This window comes from Moschus berezovskii, chromosome 2, assembly GCF_049115385.1.
Source record: "Moschus berezovskii isolate FMDL1 chromosome 2, NW_MosBer_1.0, whole genome shotgun sequence".
Taxonomy (NCBI): Eukaryota; Metazoa; Chordata; class Mammalia; order Artiodactyla; family Moschidae; genus Moschus; species Moschus berezovskii.
In genome coordinates this window covers 73,577,258-73,597,843 of record NC_142461.1, presented here as the reverse complement: position 1 = coordinate 73,597,843, position 20,586 = coordinate 73,577,258, and the positions used below count along the sequence as shown (strand labels likewise).

General features: G+C 43.5%; 1 protein-coding gene across 6 annotated transcripts in view; it reads left to right on the top strand.

Moving 5' to 3' along the window:
- Positions 1-20,586, top strand: part of NCKAP5 (NCK associated protein 5) — a 1,221,671-nt gene that overhangs the window by 97,987 nt on the left and 1,103,098 nt on the right. The window contains exon 1 of one of the 6 annotated variants that reach the window (XM_088828970.1): positions 19,378-19,602. The exons of the other annotated variants lie outside the window; for them this stretch is intronic. The gene's annotated coding sequence lies outside the window, so the exon portion shown is untranslated. Of the gene's footprint in view, positions 1-19,377; positions 19,603-20,586 lie in introns of those variants that run through there. 6 annotated transcript variants of the gene reach the window in all.

Sequence of the window (20,586 nt, the reverse complement as noted above, 5' to 3'; positions counted from 1 at the left end):
TTGATGCTTTCTGTCTACATGTACTGGGCTGACTCTGCAACCCTCTCAGTCTCAGTGTTCTCGTTTGCAAAATACGGTGATTGGTACCTAGAATGTTGCAGTATACAAAACATTATAATATATACACACACACACATATAGTATATAGAACTTTAGAGCATATTGAACCTGTTGTAAAAAGAAATAACATATAAAATGATTAATATAAGCCTAAAATGTATCATGCATTCAGTGATTTTAATTTTTATTGTCAATTTTTCTTGAAATACGTGGAGGAAATCTAGATGGAGGTGGTCTATGACCTATGACAAAATGTTACTTTGTATGTTCCTTTCAGTAAAACAGAAAGAAAGTAAGAAACCCTAGTTGGCATTCCTAACACCAACCAAGATACGTCAGACCACTTAAACTAGGCGAAGTAGTAGACAATAGAGTCTGCAGTGCATGAGCTTTGATCCAGACAAACGTGACCTTGATCTCTTTTTATTAAGTGATTTTGGATAATCAAGCATATGTGAACGGATCTTTTCACAGTTTTGTATAATAAAATACTGTGTGTGTTTAGTTACTCGGTCATGTCCGACTCTTTGTGATCCTGTGGACTGTAGCCTGCTAGGTTCCTCTGTTCATGGGATTTTCCAGTCAGGAGTACTGGAGTAGGTCGCCATTCCCTTCACCCGGGGATCTTCCTGACCCAGGGATATGAACCCGGGTCTCCTGCATTGCAGCAGATTCTTATCATCTGAGCCACCAGGGCAGCCCAATAAAATATTGTGACCATTCCTAATACATCAGTCATTTCTATCCAGTTGTTTTCAATGTCTGTCTCTGTGTGTTCACATGAACATAGGTACTATGTTAATTGTAAGTTAATTGTGTTAACTTACAATTAAGAAAAAATAGGATCTCACTATTTATAAAATTTTGCATCCTGTGTTTTCACTAAACTTTATCTTGTGATTATTTTTTAATAAATTGTGCTCAAGAATCAATTTATAGTTGGCTGCTTTATAGTCCATTTTGTAGAAGAACTAGCTTTTTTAACCTTGTATTATTTAAAATGTAGATTGTTTCCCCTTTTTTCATTTTAAAGACTATGGTTAGAGAGAAATTTCTTATATATTAGTCATTTTTTCCATCTCTGGGCAATTTCCTTTTGGTCAGTTCCAAGAAGTGTAATTACTAAATCAAATGATATGCCAAACTTTTTCCCAGAAAGGTTGTACCAGTTTACAACTCCTGTTGGCATTGTATGAAGATGCTTGTTTCACCATGACCTCAGCAACAGTAGGCATCATCCCAAATTCTGTTCTGTAAGATGATTTTACCTATGAAATTTTTTTATTAGCTGTCTGGAGACATCTTGAATAGATAACAGTGTGTCCCTATCCCAGTCTCTTACCTGGTCAAGTCTGAGTGAGGCTTAGAGAATGTCTTAGGAGTTCAGATCTCGAGGTTGACTGGACCATGAGACTGGAAACAAGCCATTCATTAGAACAAAGGGTAAACCCAGATCTATTTTTATAGTCTTAATTGAAAGATCCCTGGCAACTTCCATCACCACCATCTATAAAATGGGGACTTTTATGTCTGTCCCATGGAGGAATTTTGAGTAGAATTTCTTGGTGAGTTGATACATCTGGATGTCTGCAGAGCTGCACATGTTACAGCTAATAACTACTATGTATATGGGGAAGGGGCTATAATTGTGTGGGAACAGGGAATTAGACAGCTGCTACTAGTAGCATCTTTTATGAGAAAGTAGGAATAGCGTCGGAGAAGGCAATGGCAAGCCACTCCAGTACTATTGCCTAGAAAATCCCATGGATGGAGGAGCCTGGTAGGCTGCAGTCCGTGGGGTCGCTAAGGGTTGGACACGACTGAGCAACTTCACTTTCACACATTGGAGAAGGAAACGGCAACCCACTCCAGTGTTCTTGCCTGGAGAATCCCAGGGACGGGGGAGCCTGGTGGGCTTCCGTCTATGGGGTCACACAGAGTCGGACACGACTGAAGTGACTTAGCAGCAGCAGCAGCAGCAGGAATAGCGTGGATTAGATGTAGCTGAAGCAGGAGTGGATCGTGATGGAGTGATGATTCAGAGAGCGTGTGTAACTCTCTAGAGCAGCGGTCCCCAACCTTTTTGGCACCAGTTTCATGGAAGACAATTTAGTCAGGGGAGACAGTTTCAGGATGATTCAAGTGCATTACATTTGTTTTGTGCGTACTAAGTCAATTTAGTCATGTCCGACTCTTTGCAACCCAAGAGGCCAAGCTCCTCTGTCCATGGGATTCTCCACAGTGAATACTGAAGTGGGTTGCCATGCTCTCCTCCAGGAGATCTTCTTGACCTAGGGATCGCGCCCATATCTCTTATGTCTCCTGCATTGACAGGCACGTTCTTTACCACTGGCCACCTGGGAAAGTGAAAAGTGAAAGTGAAGTCGCTCAGTCGTGTCCGACTCTTTGCGACCCCATGGACTGTAGCCCACCAGGCTCCTCTATCCATGGGATTCTCCAGGCAAGAATACTGGAGTGGGTTGCCATTTCCTTCTCCAGGGGATCTTCCTGACCCAGGTATCGAACCCAGGTCTCCCACATTGCAGGCAGATGCTTTAACCTCTGAGCCACCTGGGAAGCCCCATTATATTTGTTATGCCTCCATAGTCTAACGAGGTGGAGCTTAGGCAGGAATGCAAGCATTTGGGAGTGGCTGTAAATACAGAGGCTTAGCTCACTCACTTGCCTGCCTGCCACTTACCTCTTGATGTGTGGCCTGGTGCATAACAGGCCATGGACCACTGGGGACTGGGGACCCCTGCTCTAGAGTAAGCATCACATTTCCTCAACTAGACCATATCAAGTTCTAGCTTTACCTAGAATGTACTTATCAAACTTTTTCTGAAACAGAATCACTTGGGGGGATACTTTTCAATTATTTTTTATTGAAATATAGTTGATTTACAATGATTCAGATGTATAGCAAACTGATACAGATATACATGCAACAAAAGATATATATATGGATCTCCCTGGTTGCTCAGAGGGTAGAGCGTCTGCCTGCAGTGCAGGAGGCCTGGGTTTGATCCCTGGATTGGGAAGATCCCCTGGAGAAGGAAATGGCAACTCACTCCAGTACTCTTGCCTGGAAAATTTCACAGATGGAGGAGCCTGGTAGGACTATAGTCCATGGGATCTCAAAAAGTTGCACACGACTGAGCAACTTCATTTCTCTCATATATACATATATTCTTTTTCTGATTCTTTTCCATTGTAGGTTATTATAAGATATTGACTGTAGTTCCCTGTGCTATACAGTTGTTGTTTATCTCTTTCATATACAGTCGTGTGTATGTGTTAATCCCAGATTAACAGATTTGTGGCAAGGGAGGGGGAGGGGTTTGTTGAGACATTGTTGAGTCCCACTCACAGAGTTTCAGATTCAGTAGGTGAGGTTGGACCTGAGAATTTGCATTTCTAATAGGCTCCCAGGTGACACTGATGCTGTGTTCAAGGGACCACTCTTTAAAAACCACTGGTTGGACTGCTGTAGTGGTTCAGTGGTTAAGACTCTGTGCTTCTACTGCAAGGGGTGCAGATGTGATCCCTGGTTGTGGAACTCAGATCCCACATGCCTCAAGGAGTGGCCCAAAGAAACCAAAAACAAAACAAAACAAAACAAAAAACCCCCCACTGGTCTACAGTATCCCTTTCAGCAGTTTATCATTCTATCATGAAATTAAACCACCACCTGCTGTGGATTTGTGTTTTGTCAATAGGTCACCTAAATTTATATACTAGCAGCATTAAGCTTCACCAAAAAGCAGTCTTCTAATTATTTCTCCAGGACATGGTGTTGTGTCTTTGGAAAATGTAAATACATTAAGTTTACCTCTGCATGATCCATACCTTCATCTGGTATACACATGTAGTTGAATGTGTATTACATGGACATGCCCAATATTGCAAAAAAGGAATATATTCTAGCCAGTGTTAGCATTATCTCCTGCTTTTCAAGCAGAGCTCTCCAATTTAATCGTGATTTACAATGAAAAGTGAAATTCCAGCCTCATTTCAGGCAAGTGGAAGATCTCCTATTTCCAAATGCATGTCTGTGAGAACCCTGGGTCTGAGTGGCTTGGGAAAGATAAGGGGATATTTCATAATTTCAGAGGGGACCTCAGTCCATAGATTCTGAACTGTCAGTGAGCGGACAGCCCTGTTTGGTTCAGCCCTGTTCCAGGGAAATGGCTCCAATTCAAACACATGAGCAGGCCAGAAAGCAGGATTATGTAATCACCTGGAAGCTCAGCCTGCCACTGAAGTTGTCCGAGGAATCTGTCACAGTTGGCTTGCCAAGGTCCCAGGGCCAGATGCCTTCTCTAGGAGGATCATTCCCAAACTAACACCTGGGCTTCAGGATAGCCAATGAGATTCCACCAAGTGGAACAGAGGGCCCCACGTTAGCCAGTGTGTTCCAATCAGAAGGAGGCACTCTCCATAGGAGAGGAAGAATCCCACACAGCAGGAAGTGGCAGGGAAAGGAAAGAGATGCAGACGTCCTATTAGATAACCATCTCCAAACCTGACTTATTAAGCATGCAGCATTTTGATGCCGTTCTCTGGGAACCCAGATGCATCTGAGACATTTCCTTCCCAAGTTTATTTAAAAAATTTTTTAAACGCCTTTTGAAGGGAGGGAAACAAATGTCCTCATTCAATAGAGATTTATTTTAGCAGCAATGGAGGATTAACTTGTGATGAGGTCATTCCGTGTGAAACAGTTCTGAAAAAAGTGAGTGCTAGTGCCTAATGTAGATATGATTACATTCTTCTTGACTTAAATCATATGAGAAGGATGGGCAAGAAGACAGAAAAGAGGAAGACGATTGGAAGAAAAGGGAAGAAACAGGATATCAGTTGAGCTTTTTAATAAGTGACTGCAAATAGTTATTGAGTTTGGAACTACTTTGTTCCAAAACTCTATGTGTGTGTGGGGGTGGGGAGACTTTATACTGATTACACATTCTGGGTGGGTCATGTATTCCGGTATCTGCACAAATGCCTGAGATTGCCTTAAAAACAATGACTTATGTTTTAAAAAATGGTATTTTTATGTATTCAGGATGGAAGCACACAAAAGCATAGTCCATCCACAATATTCCCTTACCTCTGAGGGTGTGTGCATTCAATGTTCTAAGGTACCAAGAGGTGATTAAAGCTTGTGGGGAAGTGCTGAATCTGTTTTGGAAATAAACCGTGCTGATTTGTTCTAAGTGAGTAAGAGGCTTCCCTGAGCCTTCAAGAGACAGTCTGCATTAGACAGTCTGATTTACGCTTCTCCATGACTACATTACACTGGCTGAGGTACAGGGAGCCATCACCCCAAGTTATTAAAGCTGTTCATTTCTCCATAGTGCTCTGTGGTACATTGGGTTTCCACGTAAAAGAGAAAATACCTGTTTTCCTTTCTACGTATCTAGCCTGGGGTTCAATTTCCACATCCATCTGAATAGTACACAGAGCTCAGAGAAACAGAGGCACTGAAATGTAGATCCTGCTTGACTAAAGACTTGGGATATGAATAATCTGCAACGTAGGATTTTTAAAATTATATTTATCTTCAACTTTTTCTATTTTCTGCTACCAAGAAAGAGAAGGTAGGCTGTGGCTTAAAATTTCATCTTCGAGAGGCAGAAGTGACCTAGGTTATCTCAGTTCAGCAGTAACTCATGGTGAGCCGACAATTCACAAAGGAAAACAGGCGACTTGGGCTTCCTGAGTATGAGGGAAGGAATCCAAGGCTCACCCCTGTACCCTTGGATTGATGTGTTGGTTCATTGGTTTGTCTAGTTTCTCTGCAGCATCCTCGTTGGATAAAAGGAAAAGAAAAAATTTCATATCTATTATTTGTGTTATGTACTGAAGCCAAAATTACTCATGGTGTATTCTTTATCTATTCTATTTGCTGGGAATTAAAGGAATTGCATGTTCATGGTGGAATCAAGATGGGGATATAAAGGTACCTAAATGATACCCACAAGTTTGAAAATGGGCCTGGTGGTATCTCAGTTTAATACAGAGGATTTCCTTATTCAGGGAGAAAGGAGGGCCATCAAAATATTTATGTGGTCTATTGATGCTGGAGGGGGATGTTTATTGCCATGGGATGAGGGCATTAACCTTATCACTTGTTTCCCTTCCACTGAGTCAAGTTTACTTCCTATTTCTATCAAGATTTGTCTTTATTCCTGCATTTCTCTGTCCAGGTACCTTCATTTATCTGTCTTCATATGCAGACCTAGGCAGATCAACCCTGAACTGGCCTTCTGTGATATAAGCAAAAGATGGAAGTGAGGCCAGAATCCTGCTGTAGAATCAAGATCTCTGCTGTGATGGGCTGTTCTCATGTCCCATCTGACCTGTTCCTTTGAGTCTTGTGTGTCTTCAGGTTCCTTACCACCTGATTTCTCACTACCATTCACCCTCTTCTCTAGTTTGATTATAGATACATGGAGTACATATATTATATTCACATCATATAGAATAACAGATTAGGGGAATCTTTGGGGCCAGCTGTTTAGTTAAAATCCTAGCTCTTCCCATACTTTGGCTGTTCAGCTTTGAGTACTTACCCCATCCATGTGTGGCTCAGTTTCCTCACCATAAAATGAGGATAACGGAAGGACCTAACTCACGCTATTGTGATGAGACTTAACTAAGACACAAAGTGCTGTTAAAGGCACTGGGCACACACTAAGTGCTATATAAGTGCTTATGGTCATTACAGTTTCCACTACGATTATCTGACCTTATGCATCTTATTTAATTATTAAAGCTGCTGTTGTGTTTTCACTTTGTGTTTCTTTCAGGTTATCTGCTCAGTTGTTTCCGCCTTGCAGCATGTGCTGTGGTTTTTCAGATTGCAATTTCTCATCCTGATTCGGTATCCTGGTTATCTAAGAAAACAGATTTTGCTGATTACTCTGGAGAAACTGTACTTTCCCTTTTTTAATATAAAGTTCTCAATGTTGGAGGTTACAATATAGGTTTGGTTCTCTGAAAGCAGGAAGTCAGTCTTATATCGAGTGATTTAGGCTTTTGTGGGATGTTGTTGTGAGATGCACACCTGCATAAGGGCGGCGAGGAATTTGGACAGGACACAAGGAGAAGGTGATTCATGATGCAGGCCCAACAGAGCCCCAGCCCACCCTGCAGGCAGCTGGGGAATGCATGTGGCCTTGGAGTGACCCAAGTCAACTTGGAATTTCTTGACCTTTATATTCCTACATGGATCAGTAACTGGAGATGAACCACTTTGGAAAGGATGGGCCATTGGATGAGGCAAATCCTGAGGAACTGGCTGATGGAGGCTCTCTGCTGCTTGTGGAGGGATCTGTCAGTGCAAGAACACAGGTTAAATTCTCACTAAAAGATGCAGCCTTTCCAGGAAGGCGTACCATAACATCTCTTGTAAAGACTTCAAAGCTTACTCAAACACCTGTTACTGAAATAGGTTGGGGAAGGAAAGGAGGTCGGCCCAAGGGTAAGGGATAATGCTGAAGGAAGGAAGGATGGCAGGGAAGAGGGATACTTGGAATAGAACAGTGTGTATGTTATTGTAAGAAGCAGGGCTCAGTGCGAAAAAGAGGAAGCCAAGTAGAATCTTCACATGAGAGGGGCTTATGGCAATCCGGTAAGTGTTAAGGGACTTGTGTAGAAACATGCCATTTCCACTTGTTTTTTGAGGCTTTCAAAAGTGTTAGTCATTCAGTCACGTCCGACTCTTTGTGGCCCCATGGACTGTAGCCCACTAGCTAGGCTCCTCTGTCCATGGGATTCTCCAGGCAAGAATATAGGAGTGGGTTGCCATTCCCTATTCCAGGGATCTTCCTGACCCAGGAATCAAACCCAGATCTCCTGCATTGCAGAGAGATTCTTTACTATCTGAGCTACCAGGGAAGCTTGGGAAACCACCAGGGAAGCCACCAGGGAAGTTGCTAATAGAAACTGTGGTGGGTTTACAGTAATCAACCCTCTTTTGCCTGGACTAAGGGGTTTCCCAGGATGCTTGCCTTTTAGTATTAAACTTTCGTCCTAGGTGGGTTGATACCAACTGTTTTCCAAACTACCTCATGGAGTTACAACTGAAGCCATGGAATAATGCAAGGGCAGAGGGTTGGGAAACCATGGGTAGATATTTTTCTGTTTAGAGTGACAGGGAACAGACGCATTATTGATGGTTCTTGCAGTGCCTCACGTGGACTTGGCAGCTCATAAATACAGATCAAGAGGAAATGGAACATGAGGGCGATGAATTAAAAGAGAAAATGATTTGGAACAAACTGCTGAGGACAGGGAAAGAATAGTAAAATAGGCAATAAATCTAGAATGCAAACCAGAGCTAAGTGTCATAATGCATCCAGATACTTACAGCGTCAGAGGGGTCGGGCTAGGTCCTGAGCTAGTGTCATTGGTTCAGATCAGGGTGCTCCTGTGCCCATGTGTATCATGGAACAACCCCCTCTCTTCACTTGTCCTCACCTCACAGATTCTGGAATAGCCTTTCCTTCTTTCCTTCCTACTCGCGCACCAGAGGGGTGATATGTTATTCAAAGTTAGTGACAAGCCCACTTCTACCCTCTGACATATCTACCCTTCTCCTGTCCCGAAGGAATGAGTTTCTCCTAGGACTGGACGTGTTGTAGGGCTGGTTTGGAAGTTTGGGCATGGGAGTGGGGGTGGGGCATGCTTTTACCTGCTTTGGAGAGTATATTTGTAGGGGTTGCTTCCTCCAAGTCCAAGACCCAGAAAGTTTGCTGGAAACATCTTGTCTCTGCATTAAAATGAGAATAAGACCTGCTTACTTTGTTTCCAAACTATGTAATGTGTTCCAGGAGAGGCTGACAAGCTGTTATGTTTCACTGATTGTGACCTTTGGACTTTCTGATCTCATAGAGACCATAGTTCACACTCAGTCAACAATTCCATCTCCAGTGAAGAACTGGGCTCCCCCAGGAACTAGTTCTTTGTATCCAAGATGCTGGTACATCACGCTCACTTCCTGTGCTTCGTTGTCAGGTTGCCTTCACTTCTCTAACGCACAATCTCAGTTATTCTCTCTGGGCCTTAGAGCAGTGCCTCTACAGGTTGATTTTATTTTTATAAATAGGGATTGAAGTATCTTTTTCAGTGTATTTTTCCATTATATCTCCCAATCAGTAGAAATCCAAGGGATGTTCTATGAGTGTTCATAGCTGCTCAGATTCCAAAATAAAATAGAGCCTGGAATTCAGGAGGTGCTCAATGAAGATTTGCTGTGTACACTGTAAACTGCTTCATGTAATGTTTTGTGAATGACTCAGTGGATGAAGGAGCAAATACAATTGCTAATTAAAAGATAGTGATTTTGAATATTAGTGCTTCCATGTAGCCCTCAAGTTCACATGACATTTGTTAGACGATAATGTATTATTTTCTCTGGACTTTCAACATATTGTTCACCATTATTAAGTGATGCTGATTGCATCTTGGGGAAGTAGGTGGAAATGATCATCTGCATCTGACACATGATTTCAAAGAGGGTGCTGAAGAAGGAAAAGGAAGAAGACAAAGAAGAAAGACAGTCAGGCTTCCTTATCTGAGACTGATGCCCACATCCCCACCACCCCACCTCCCTTTCAAGCCTGTCACTGTCATCCCAAGTTGGATCAAATCTTGCTGTCTGCTAACTTTTAGGCCTCCAGTGACTTTAAGTCTCCTTCTCTAACTGGAACAGACAGCTTGTCCATGCCTAGTACCAGGCTGGCACAGAGGGAACTGCTGACACATAGAAACATGGTCTCTGCATCAGGATGATGGCAATCTGCTTGGGAGGTAAGAGCTGCCTGCAGAAGGCAAATGTGAACACACAGATCCTTGCCGTGCATCATTAAGTGCCAAACTGGGTGGTGCAGAGGGTATGGGGCCAAGGAGCTCAGAGGACAGAGGTCCAATATAGGATGAAGTAAACAGGGAAAGCATGATTTCATTTAGCTCAGTTCATCCAGCCCCATCTGTAAAATGTATGTCTTCTCTCTTCTCTTTTCTGCAGGTGGGAGTCGGGGTGGGCTGGCAGGATGGGCTGTAGGACCTCTCCAGGACACTACCCTCTGAACTGTTGTATGTCACTAAATTCTGCCCAAGATTTCATTTCAAAAGTGTCTTATTGCTAAAATAACATTCCCAAGCCTGCTTATTATATTGACTATACTCTTCTTAGAAAACAAAGAATTTATATTTTTATTGAAGTATAGTTAATTTGCAATGTTGTGTTAGGTTCAAATGTACAGCAAAGTGATTCATGCATATTTGATTCATACTTATTCATATGCATATGTATATGTGTGTTATACACACACACACATATATATATATACACACATATATTCTTTTTTCATTCTTTTCCGTTATAAGATATTAAGTGTAGTTCCCTGTGCTTTTCAATAGGTCAGTAATATCATTTTTATATTTATTCCAAAGGTGTTAGCTATATTCTTAAGTGGTTTCTAACCTGACAATAGCATCTCATGACCTTAATCAATAGGACTGGCATTACTACAATTTGTCAAAATAATAAGATATAACCAATAAATTGAATCGTTATTCTCCTTTGTTAATAGCCTCTGCTTTAAAATAATTTCCTCACCAGCAGATTTTTAGGTTTCAGAATAGATTATTGTATCTGGAAAAGGCTTAATCTGTTTTAAATCAGTTCCCCTGGATTTACTTAAGGTTTAAAATCTAAAACAGCAGTGATGACGGAGCTGAGGGCTTTACTACCTCCAAAGGTCTTAGAGCTTACAGTTCGGTCCCTTAGCCTTTCTGACTTCTCAGGAGAATTATGGAGGCTTTTAAAATGTAATTTTTTTTTTTTTTTTGGCCATGCTGCTTACAGAATCTTAGTTCCCTGACCAGGGATTGAACCCTGGCCCTTGTCAGTGAAAGTGCGGCATTCCAACCACTGGGCCACTGGGGAATTCCCTGCTGCTGCTGCAGTCGTGCCCGACTCTGTGCGACCCCATAGACGGCAGCCCACCAGGCTCCGCTGTCCCTGGAATTCTCCAGGCAAGAACACTGGAGTGGGTTGCCATTTCTGTCTCCAGTGCATGAAAGTGAAAAGTGAAAGTGAGGTCGCTCAGTCGTGTCTGACTCTTTGGGACCCCACGGACTGCAGCCCACCAGGCTCCTCTGCCCATGGGATTTTCCAGGCAAGAGTACTGGAGTGGGTTGCCATTGCCTTCTCTGACATAGGCTTTAAATACCACAGTTTCCTGGACAAAAGGTCATATCTCCACACCCTAGTGAGCTTTGCCTGGGCATGTGAGGAAAGAAGAGGCACCGACTTTCGGCAGTGAGGAGGGTGGTGAAGGGGCCAAATGTGCACCATGGCTGCTTGCATGATGACCACTGCTTCCCAGGTCTGTCCTGGACCTGGCCATGCTGCCTGGGGCGCAGCCTGTTTGCCGCATCCCCTGCAGTGTGGGCCTGGGTTTCCCCAGGTGTTCTTCATTCCTGCGCTTGCTTCTCTCCTGTGCCCCCACCCCTGTCTCTGCCCTTGCTGTTGAATTCCCAGGACTGTTTAGTTGGGGACACGCTACAGAGATGGCTGCCTCTCTCGCTGATCTGTAAGGCATGCTTTCTAAAGGGCCTTTGAGGAATATTTGCCACAAAAATAAGGTGTTTCTGGGGCCTAAAATATTAGGCTACCAGAAAAAAGAACTCCTGGGTGTGTATGTGTGTGCGTGCACTTCCAAAGGAAACTAAAAGGAGGAAAGAAGAGGCACACCCCCCCTCCAGTCCTCCCCTCCAACACACCCCAACCCACTTTCCCTATCACAGTCCCCTCTTTTGTCTTTTCAATGTAAGAGGCTTCATCAGCATGAAAGGAGGAACGCTGGGGCCTCTTGAGTGGGCCCAACGCAATCCAGGACTCTGCTGACATTTTGGGCAAAAGTAGGCAGGGGTTTCCAAGCCTGGACACTGTCCCCTGGGGACCCACCTTACCTCTCCTCTGGGGCATCTCCTTCCTGGGCATCCTAGCTGTTAACAGCCTTTCCTCTAGGCCTTGTGTTCCATCCCTGGCTAATGTCCAGGGCTGGTAAGAGGAGATGGGAGCAGGGATAGTATGTGCCAGAGCCCCAGGTTTCAGGAACCACAGGGATCTTACTGTCAATGCCATTCAGGGCAGGTTTTATCAAAGACATTAATCACCTAGTAATCCTGGTAGCAGGCATCCATCTGGGAAAGCCAGTGGCTGTCCCCATCCCCTTCCTTTCCTGAGAGCTTATCTCTGATTGTAATGGCCTCTCCATTGCTGGTGAAAATTGAACTCAGGGCCTTTTTCTTTAGACAATCACTATGGACCACAAAATACTCTCACTTTACAGACAGTCATGTCCCTTGAGGCCTCCCGTGGGGTCTGGTTTCATAAAGACTCAGTTCTCAGGTTAGAAGGAATGCAATGTGCATCTCCCAGTTTACTGAATTTACACAAATCTCCGAAGCAGCATTGCTGGACATGGCTTGCAATTGCAGACTTTAATGCTGTGCACTGATTTGTATAAAATCAAAGTTGGGGAGGGTGCTACTCTACCTCCTTACCCTCCTTACCCTCTTTTCCCACAGACTCTCACCCAGCCCTTTTTATTTGGGGCCTGCAAAGTAGTTAAAAGTGTCAAACTCACAGTATGCACTGTCAGCATCACAATGAAGAAGCTGAAATCAAATCCTTCAACTTCTGAGGTGATACTTTATGCTTACACACAGGCCTTTCATCAGAGCCTCCAGCACCTTAGGGAGCATTAACCCTTGCTATACCTCCTGGGATTGGGCCTGGAGCACGAGCTGGTGAAGGCAGATGTATTGGGGGAGGGGAGTAGCACCCCATTTCCATGGCGAGTCCCAGGTCAATTGTCTCAGATGCTCAATTTTTAAATCTCTTCCCTCCACCTCCTCTTTCAAGGGGCATTTACCCTATCACCCTCCAAAGGCTCCTGGTACCCCAAGGGTGTCAACAACCCAATAAATAGGCTGCCTATGTGTTGAGAGCACAGGCAAGCGGCCTTTTCTCCCCCATTGGAAAAAGAAAAAAAGCATTTCTAGGCTTGAAATATGATCTATCACAAATACATCTAAGCCTCCGTTATGGGAGTAATCTGAACTTTGTTGGACTTCACACTTTATGGTTTACTCTTGTTTTTGTTGGATTTATGTGTGGGGGATGGTGGTGACATCAGCAGCGAGCAAAGCCTGTGAATGACTTTATCCAACGACATGTCCAGGACCATCCCTGTGGCGCCTGCTGTGTCTTTTCCAAGTTGCACTTGGTGCCCCAACTTTGTGTAAGGTGTGATCTATTGTCGGTGAGAGTTACCAGGAATTTGCTGTTTAATCCCAGTGCTCATTCCAAGGAAACATGGACCTGATCTTTATCAATGTCTGATCTTAGATGAAAGGGTCATATATTTACTTCTCTTGGTATAAACAGTGTTTCTTAAAATACAGTCTGAGGCCCATCTGCATGAGAATGATGTGGATCACATCAAAACCACAATGAGATACCATTTCACACCAGTCAGAATGGCTGCTATCCAAAAGTCTACATGCAATAAATGCTGGAGAGGGTTTGGAGAAAAGGGAACCCTCTTACACTGTTGGTGGGAATGTAAACTAGTACAGCCACTATGGAGAACAGTGTGGAGATCACTTTCTAAATATGCTGATTTTCAGGCCCCCAGAGACTCATACTCTTCAAAACCATGGTAACTTGTTTAGGAAATGCTGGAGTGTTCCTATGTTCCTCTTCCTCGCATCTCTGCTTCCTGTTTCTGATCCTGTTAACTTTTACAGGGCAGACTCGCTGGCCGCAGGCTGTTTCTTAAGCTCTGGTAGAACCATTACCACCACCATGAACAGAGGAACCAGAGTTACTGATGGTTCTCAGCATAAAGGGAAGCAGGCTGTAATGTGATTAAATGCTGCCTCTGATATGTTGTCCTTCCTGTAACTGGATCTTGTGCATCTCCAAGGGCGTGGAGCACTTTCTCCATCACGATACTGTGGGACCAAGCCCTGGGAAGTGAGTCCCGTGGTCTCTGAGGCCTATAATGCATCTCCTCTAAGAGCCAAGCAGAGGGCCTGCGTTATTGAAAGCAGCAGTAGTCACGCTAGTTCAAGACTGAAGTCTGAAGGTCACTGCCATGTATCTGTGTATAGAATTCAGAACTGAGTAATGAAGGCTCTGAGTGTGTGCATGCTAAGTTGCTCAGTCGTATGGACTCTACAGCCCTATGGACTGTAGTCTGCCAGGCTTCTCTGTATGTGGGGATTCGCCAGGCAAGAATACTGGAGTGGATTGCCATGCCCTCCTCCAGGGGATCTTCCTGACCCAGGGATCAAACCCATATCTCTTATGTCTCCTGCATTGGCAGGCAGGTTCTTTACCACTAGTGCCACCTGGAAAGCCCATAATGATGACTGCTGCTGCTAAGTTGCTTCAATCATGTCCGACTCTGTGCGACCCCATAGACAGCCTCTCACCAGGCTCCCTCATCCCTGGGATTCTCCAGGCAAGAACACTGGAGTGGGTTGCCATTTCCTTCTCCCATGCATGAAAGTGAAAAGTGAAAGTGAAGTCGCTCAATCTTGTCCGACTCTTAGCGACCTCATGGACTGTAGCCTACCAGGCTCCTCTGTTCATGGGATTTTCCAGGCAAGAGTACTGGAGTGGGGTGCCATTGCCTTCTCCAATAATGATGACTGCATGTTTTTAATCAAATTTGCCATTATTCATATTGGTTTACCAACTCTCTTTTCAATGTTTATAATCCTCAAGTGATCTAGGGATTCTAAGCATTCCCTGGGACACTGGAAGGTCAGGCAGAGTTGAGATGGTGGAAATTATTATCTGTGTGATCAGAGTCAAATCACTTAAGTAACATATCTCTCTGAGCCTCAGTTTCCTTGGTTGTAAAAGGGGACTGGTAATGAAAGTATGTAACTCACTGCTGCTGCTGCTGCTGCTAAGTCGCTTCAGTCGTTTCCGACTCTGTGTGACCCCATAGACGGCAGCCCACCAGGCTCCGCCGTTCCTGGGATTCTCCAGGCAAGAACACTGGAGTGGGTTGCCATTTCCTTCTCCAATGCATGAAAGTGAAAAGGGAAAGTGAAGTCGCTCAGTCGTGTCTGACTCTTTGCGACCCCATGGACTGAAGCCTACCAGGTTCCTCCGTCCATGGGCTTTTTCAGACAAGAGTACTGGAGTGGGGTGCCATTGCCTTCTCCTTGTAACTCACTAGGATATTTTAAATTAGATGATGTATTTAAAGCAAATGGCACATATTCATGCTTAATAAATGGCAGTAGTTATATGTGTTTATCAGGATGAGAAGGGTAGATGCATGTGTGCTCAGTCATGTCTGACCTTTGCAACCTCATGGACTATAGCCCACCATGGAATTTCCAAGGCAAGAGTACTAGAGTGAGTTGCCATTTTCTTCTTCAGGGGGTCTTCCAGACCCAGGGATCGAACCCATGTCTCCTGCATTGACAGGCAGATTCTTTACTACTGAGCCACCAGAGAAGCCCAAGGTAGAGGAGGGATTAGATCCTGGAGCTAGAAACTGTATCTGAGGACAGTCTTGATCGTTGCCATCACCAGCAAGCACCTCCAAAGCAGGTCTTGGCTATGTTTCACATCTTGCAGATATGATTACCATCTCTGACTTTCCAGTTTTAGACAGAAAACACTTAATCATGAAGAATACAGCATAACACTTTAAAAATAATGAACAGGTAAGGAGACACATATATGCCTGTTGTAACTGCCCAGCCGTTCCCTACCAGGGAGAGCAGCCTGATGGAGAGAGAGGAAATTGCCTGAATGAAGGACTAGAAGGCACTGGAAGGGGAGCCGGCCCAAGCATCTCAACAGGTGGAAGTAATTTTGGCAGCAGTGTTAATGATTACCTGGTGAAGGTGGGGAAGCAAGCCCTGCCCACTCCCTTTTCCCTTATTTGTTTTTATCCTGAATTGTGAAGGTGTTAGTCGCTCAGTTGTGTCCGACTCTACAATCCCATGGACTGTAGCCTGCTAGGCTCCTCTGTTCATGGGATTCTCCAGGCAAAAGTACTGGAGTGGGTTGCCATTCCCTTCTCCACGGGATATTCCTGACTCAAGAGTCAAACCCAGGTCTTCTGCATTGGGGATGGATTCTCTACTGTCTGAGCTACCAGGGAAGCCTAGTACAATTACAATTCAGGATTTGTAAGTCAAGTTAAATGCTTGTTTTTAACTCTCAGCTGGGAAAGTGTGACCCTGTCACACCCAAGGGGCTCCAAATGTGCTTTTAAATAGAATCAGGCCTCAGAATCCTAAGATATGTGGATGAATAGATCATAAAAAAACAAGCAGGAAATATGGCTGTGCTTTCATTTTTTTCTTGAAATGATTACAGACATAAGACATCTTCTCACTAGAAAGTAAGACAAGACTCAAGTGTGTTTTCTCTAGAGGAATGGAAATAGTGCTTTGGGAAATCTATCTTACCTTGGAGGAAATCTGCACTTTTTTCCTTAAAGAAAAAGGTAGTATCTAATATATGGCTTATCTTTGTTACTTTCCACTATGGAGGCCTGAAGGCTGAATGTAGGGGGACAGAGCTGTGTTGGGCATCATAACTCCTGACCACTGACATTTTCAAAGTCCCTAGTCCCGTTGTAATAAAGCTCCAAAAACTGTGTAGATTAGACTTTCCTAACCTCCCTCACGGAGAAGGCAATGGCACCCCACTCCAGTACTCTTGCCTGGAAAATCCCATGGACGGAGGAGCCTGGTGGGCTGCAGTCCATGGGGTCACTAAGAGTCGGACACGACTGAAGCGACTTAGCAGTAGCAGCAGCAGCAACCTCCATCACTGGAGAGTTCCTTAATGTTACACCAGCCATGACAAGGATCTGGGCAAACCTGTGTCCTTACCAGGTTCCTGAGTTTCCCTCCAGAGCTTGCTGGCAATCAGTGAACTGAACCAAAGCGGTTCTTGCTTGTCTTACCTTAAAACTCCATTTGTCAAACAACAGTTGCACAAGGGAAAGGTCAACACTTTATGTTCTGAGCACTTAACTTTAATCATTTCTTAAAGTGGACAGAGTCCAAGAGACTTTCAAATTAGTCCTTAAATATAAAGGAAAGGAGGTCAGTCATTCCATCAAGAATAAAAACCCAGTGCCTGTTCTCCTTCTTTGTTACCCCAATACATCCCCCCATACTGCTGTATCCTAGTAGAAATGTCACAGATTTGCAACCAATCAATAGATATTTATTAAGCACCTACTATATGCTAGACATTTATTGAAGGAATAGCTAGGTTTTTCCTTATGATTTATTTTGAAAATTGCACAATCATATATTTACTTTTATTATTTTTTTAAGTAACAAAAGTGGAACACATTCATTTAAAAAAAAAGTCAAACCACACAGAAAAATTCCCCAGGGATAATCACTGCTGATAATGTGCATAATTCCTCCTATCATATGCAATGATTTGCTGTATTCAGTCAACAAGCTACCTACATCTTTCCATGTCAGTATATGCACTGTTAGCTCAATTTTCTCAACCCCTTCTAAGTTTTTTTTTTCTACAATTTGTGTGACTTATCTTTTCTCATATTAATGAATATTTATGATGTCTTTACTTTATTGGCTTACAAAGAATGTTGCAAAGAACGTTATTGAGCTTATATCCTTAGGCTCTTTTGTGAGCATATTTGTGGGGTCACTTTAGAAAAGGTGTCAGTGTTTGTACTTAAAAAACTTTAAGTACTTCTAATTTGCTTCCCATAAATATAGAGTTTATTTAAACCTGTAAGTGGCATATAAGATAGGCACTATCTTTAACTGATTCTTACATGAAAGTGAAATATTTGGGGACCTTAATATCCTACCAAATCAATAATGATCAGTGCTCTTTGAAAAAACAGTTTTTGGAAGTGGCAAAGAGCATCCACTCACATGGTAACGGGGGTGCGAGTTAATTATTTTCCAAGGGCAGGGAGAGTGCTTATCTAAACATACACCCCATTCCATGGGCTCTGCTAACCTTGTTCCTGCCTTGGCCCTCAAGGTCCTCCCCGCCCCCATTTCTGCTTAAGATTCATGATGGCAGGAGGTATGGGTATAAACAAATAACACAATGGCTGCCCTCAAAGACCTTTCAAAGTGACTTGGGGAGACAGAAACACAGATGGCTAAAAAACAAGCTAAAAATATATCAGTATATAAAAAGCAGCAAACAAATAGAAATAGCATCATTATAGCAGTTCAGAGGAAGGAAGGAAAACAGTGGGCTAGGGTGTCCCAGCTTCACGGCAGGGATGTGGTATAGGGTTTGTGAATTTCTCAGGTTGGGGCGGGTGGAGAAAAACCATAAGCCAGGAGTAAGAATCAGTTCACAGAAGAAGGGAGATTCCTTGAGAGAGCAGAAAATAGCAGGGGAGGCACGAATTTTTTTCTTGCGAATTGGAAGTGGGTGGGGCTTATAGTACTTCTTGAGATAATTAGAGATACTTGGCAGAGATGATTTATTGATTTGATTTTTGGTGTGATGAGAGTGGTGTAGGAAGGTGATTAGGAATCTGAAGAAGCCTCTTAGAAAAGAATGTTCCAGTTTGCACATACATAATTTGGGGTACATTTCAGGGAGCCCTATCCCCAAGTTGAAAAACTTTATAGTATACCTGAAGAGTTTCATCTTTGCTAGGACAAGCCATCTAGGAAAAAAATGTCAGCCAGGTACACACACACACACACGTAACACTCAAGGAGGTGTATATATATATATATATACACACACACATATATATCAGTAAAAGTTGTTAGGCAATATAATACATAAGTAATTGTTATGTTGTTGTTACACAGTTAGGGAATATAAGACGTAACTAATATTCCTTTACTCATGAATCATCAAACTCTGAAGCTGACTGGAAACAGGTGGGTAACAACTTGTCAGGGGCCCACTGGCTCCCGCGTGGCTTCAGCTTAGCCAGCGTCAGTTGGAGGAGGTGATTCTCTGCCTTTCTCAGGAGAAAGGATCTGACCTGAGGGAAACCAGACTCCTGAAAATTTGAATCAATGGAATTATTTACGCTTGCATCACCGGAATCTGCTTGGAGATGCCGATTTTGCTGCAGAAAAGATACTCTTGCTCCCCACCCCCTCCTTTCTTTTTGACAGTCAGTTAATAAAGACTCAACAATAAGCAGCTGCCAGTGATGTCATGTGGGACTTTGTCCACGGAGCTTGTATTTACAAGCTCAGAGCAACCACGGAGCGCAGCCGGGGGAGCAGCCGACTCTCGGCAAACTTGCTCTGAATTCGCGGTAGCAACTTTTGCTGCTGCTTTGGCTGTTCAGGAAAACTGGCGTGTTCTCTGCGCCCAGCCTTTTCAGGCTTCACAAATAAACAGAGGATCAACTCGGGAGGAAATGTTTAACTGGAGAGAGTTGCAGTTCCTGTGTTTGTCTCCAGGGCTGTGAGATGTGTTGACTGCAGAGCTGACGACAAGTAAGACTGTTGGAATTTTTAAAAAAAACTCTTGTAACAGTTTTTCGTATTTATATGGCTTGCTTTGCTTTTAAACTGAGATGATGAGGTGTATGTATTTCTCTGGCTCTCTCGCTGCCGCAACAAGTATGCATTTGTTTCAAGTAGTAATTACAGTGCATTGAGGTTGATGGGGTAGGTGCAGAGAACTTGCACGTAGCTGATAACAGGATACTGAGTTCCTGATACTCATTTGCCTCTGCAGGGAGGTTGGAATTTTTTTTTTTTTTTTTAATGAAAAGCAACCAACCATACAGAAAACTATTAGCTTGACCTAGGAATTTTAGTAGAAAACTGTAAAGACTGATTTTTAATTAACTGTGTTGGAAAGGAAAACACACTCTTGTTTTTATTCTCTGATCCTTTCTGTGGTTTATAGATTTTAATGTGTGTGTGTTCAATGTCTATTTCCTTTCTTGATTACACCCTCCTTCCAAAAACACACAAACTCATTCATTCTCAGGGAATTTGAAAGCCTAGACAAATGTTTTGCAATGGAAACCATTTCTATCTGGATTTCTTCCCTTTAGGTATCTGGAGAAATGTTCGCTGTTCTGACTTGTCCTCCGAGATGGGAACCTGAATGAAGGTGCTACTGAAAAGTCAAACTTTGACACTTAGCTCTGTGGGGATGGGAGACCCACATCCTTGCTTTCACTTTCCTCTAACTCTTTTAAACTCTCTGAACACATTCTTTGGGGAATTGAAAGGGTGGGCTCTGTGTACTGCCAGCCTGGACCAGGGCTCCCTCTCATTACGGCTGCCAGGTGCCACCTGGAAGCGCTACATCAGAGCCACGTGGATTTGTCTTTCAGCTGTGTGCTTCTAGATGCAGGGTTTGCACCTGAGCGCCTGTGGTTCAGCCCCTTGTAATCAGTAGCACATTCTGACCGATGCCTGCCATCCAGTCCTGACAGCTCTGCCACATGGATTGGCAAGTGGCTG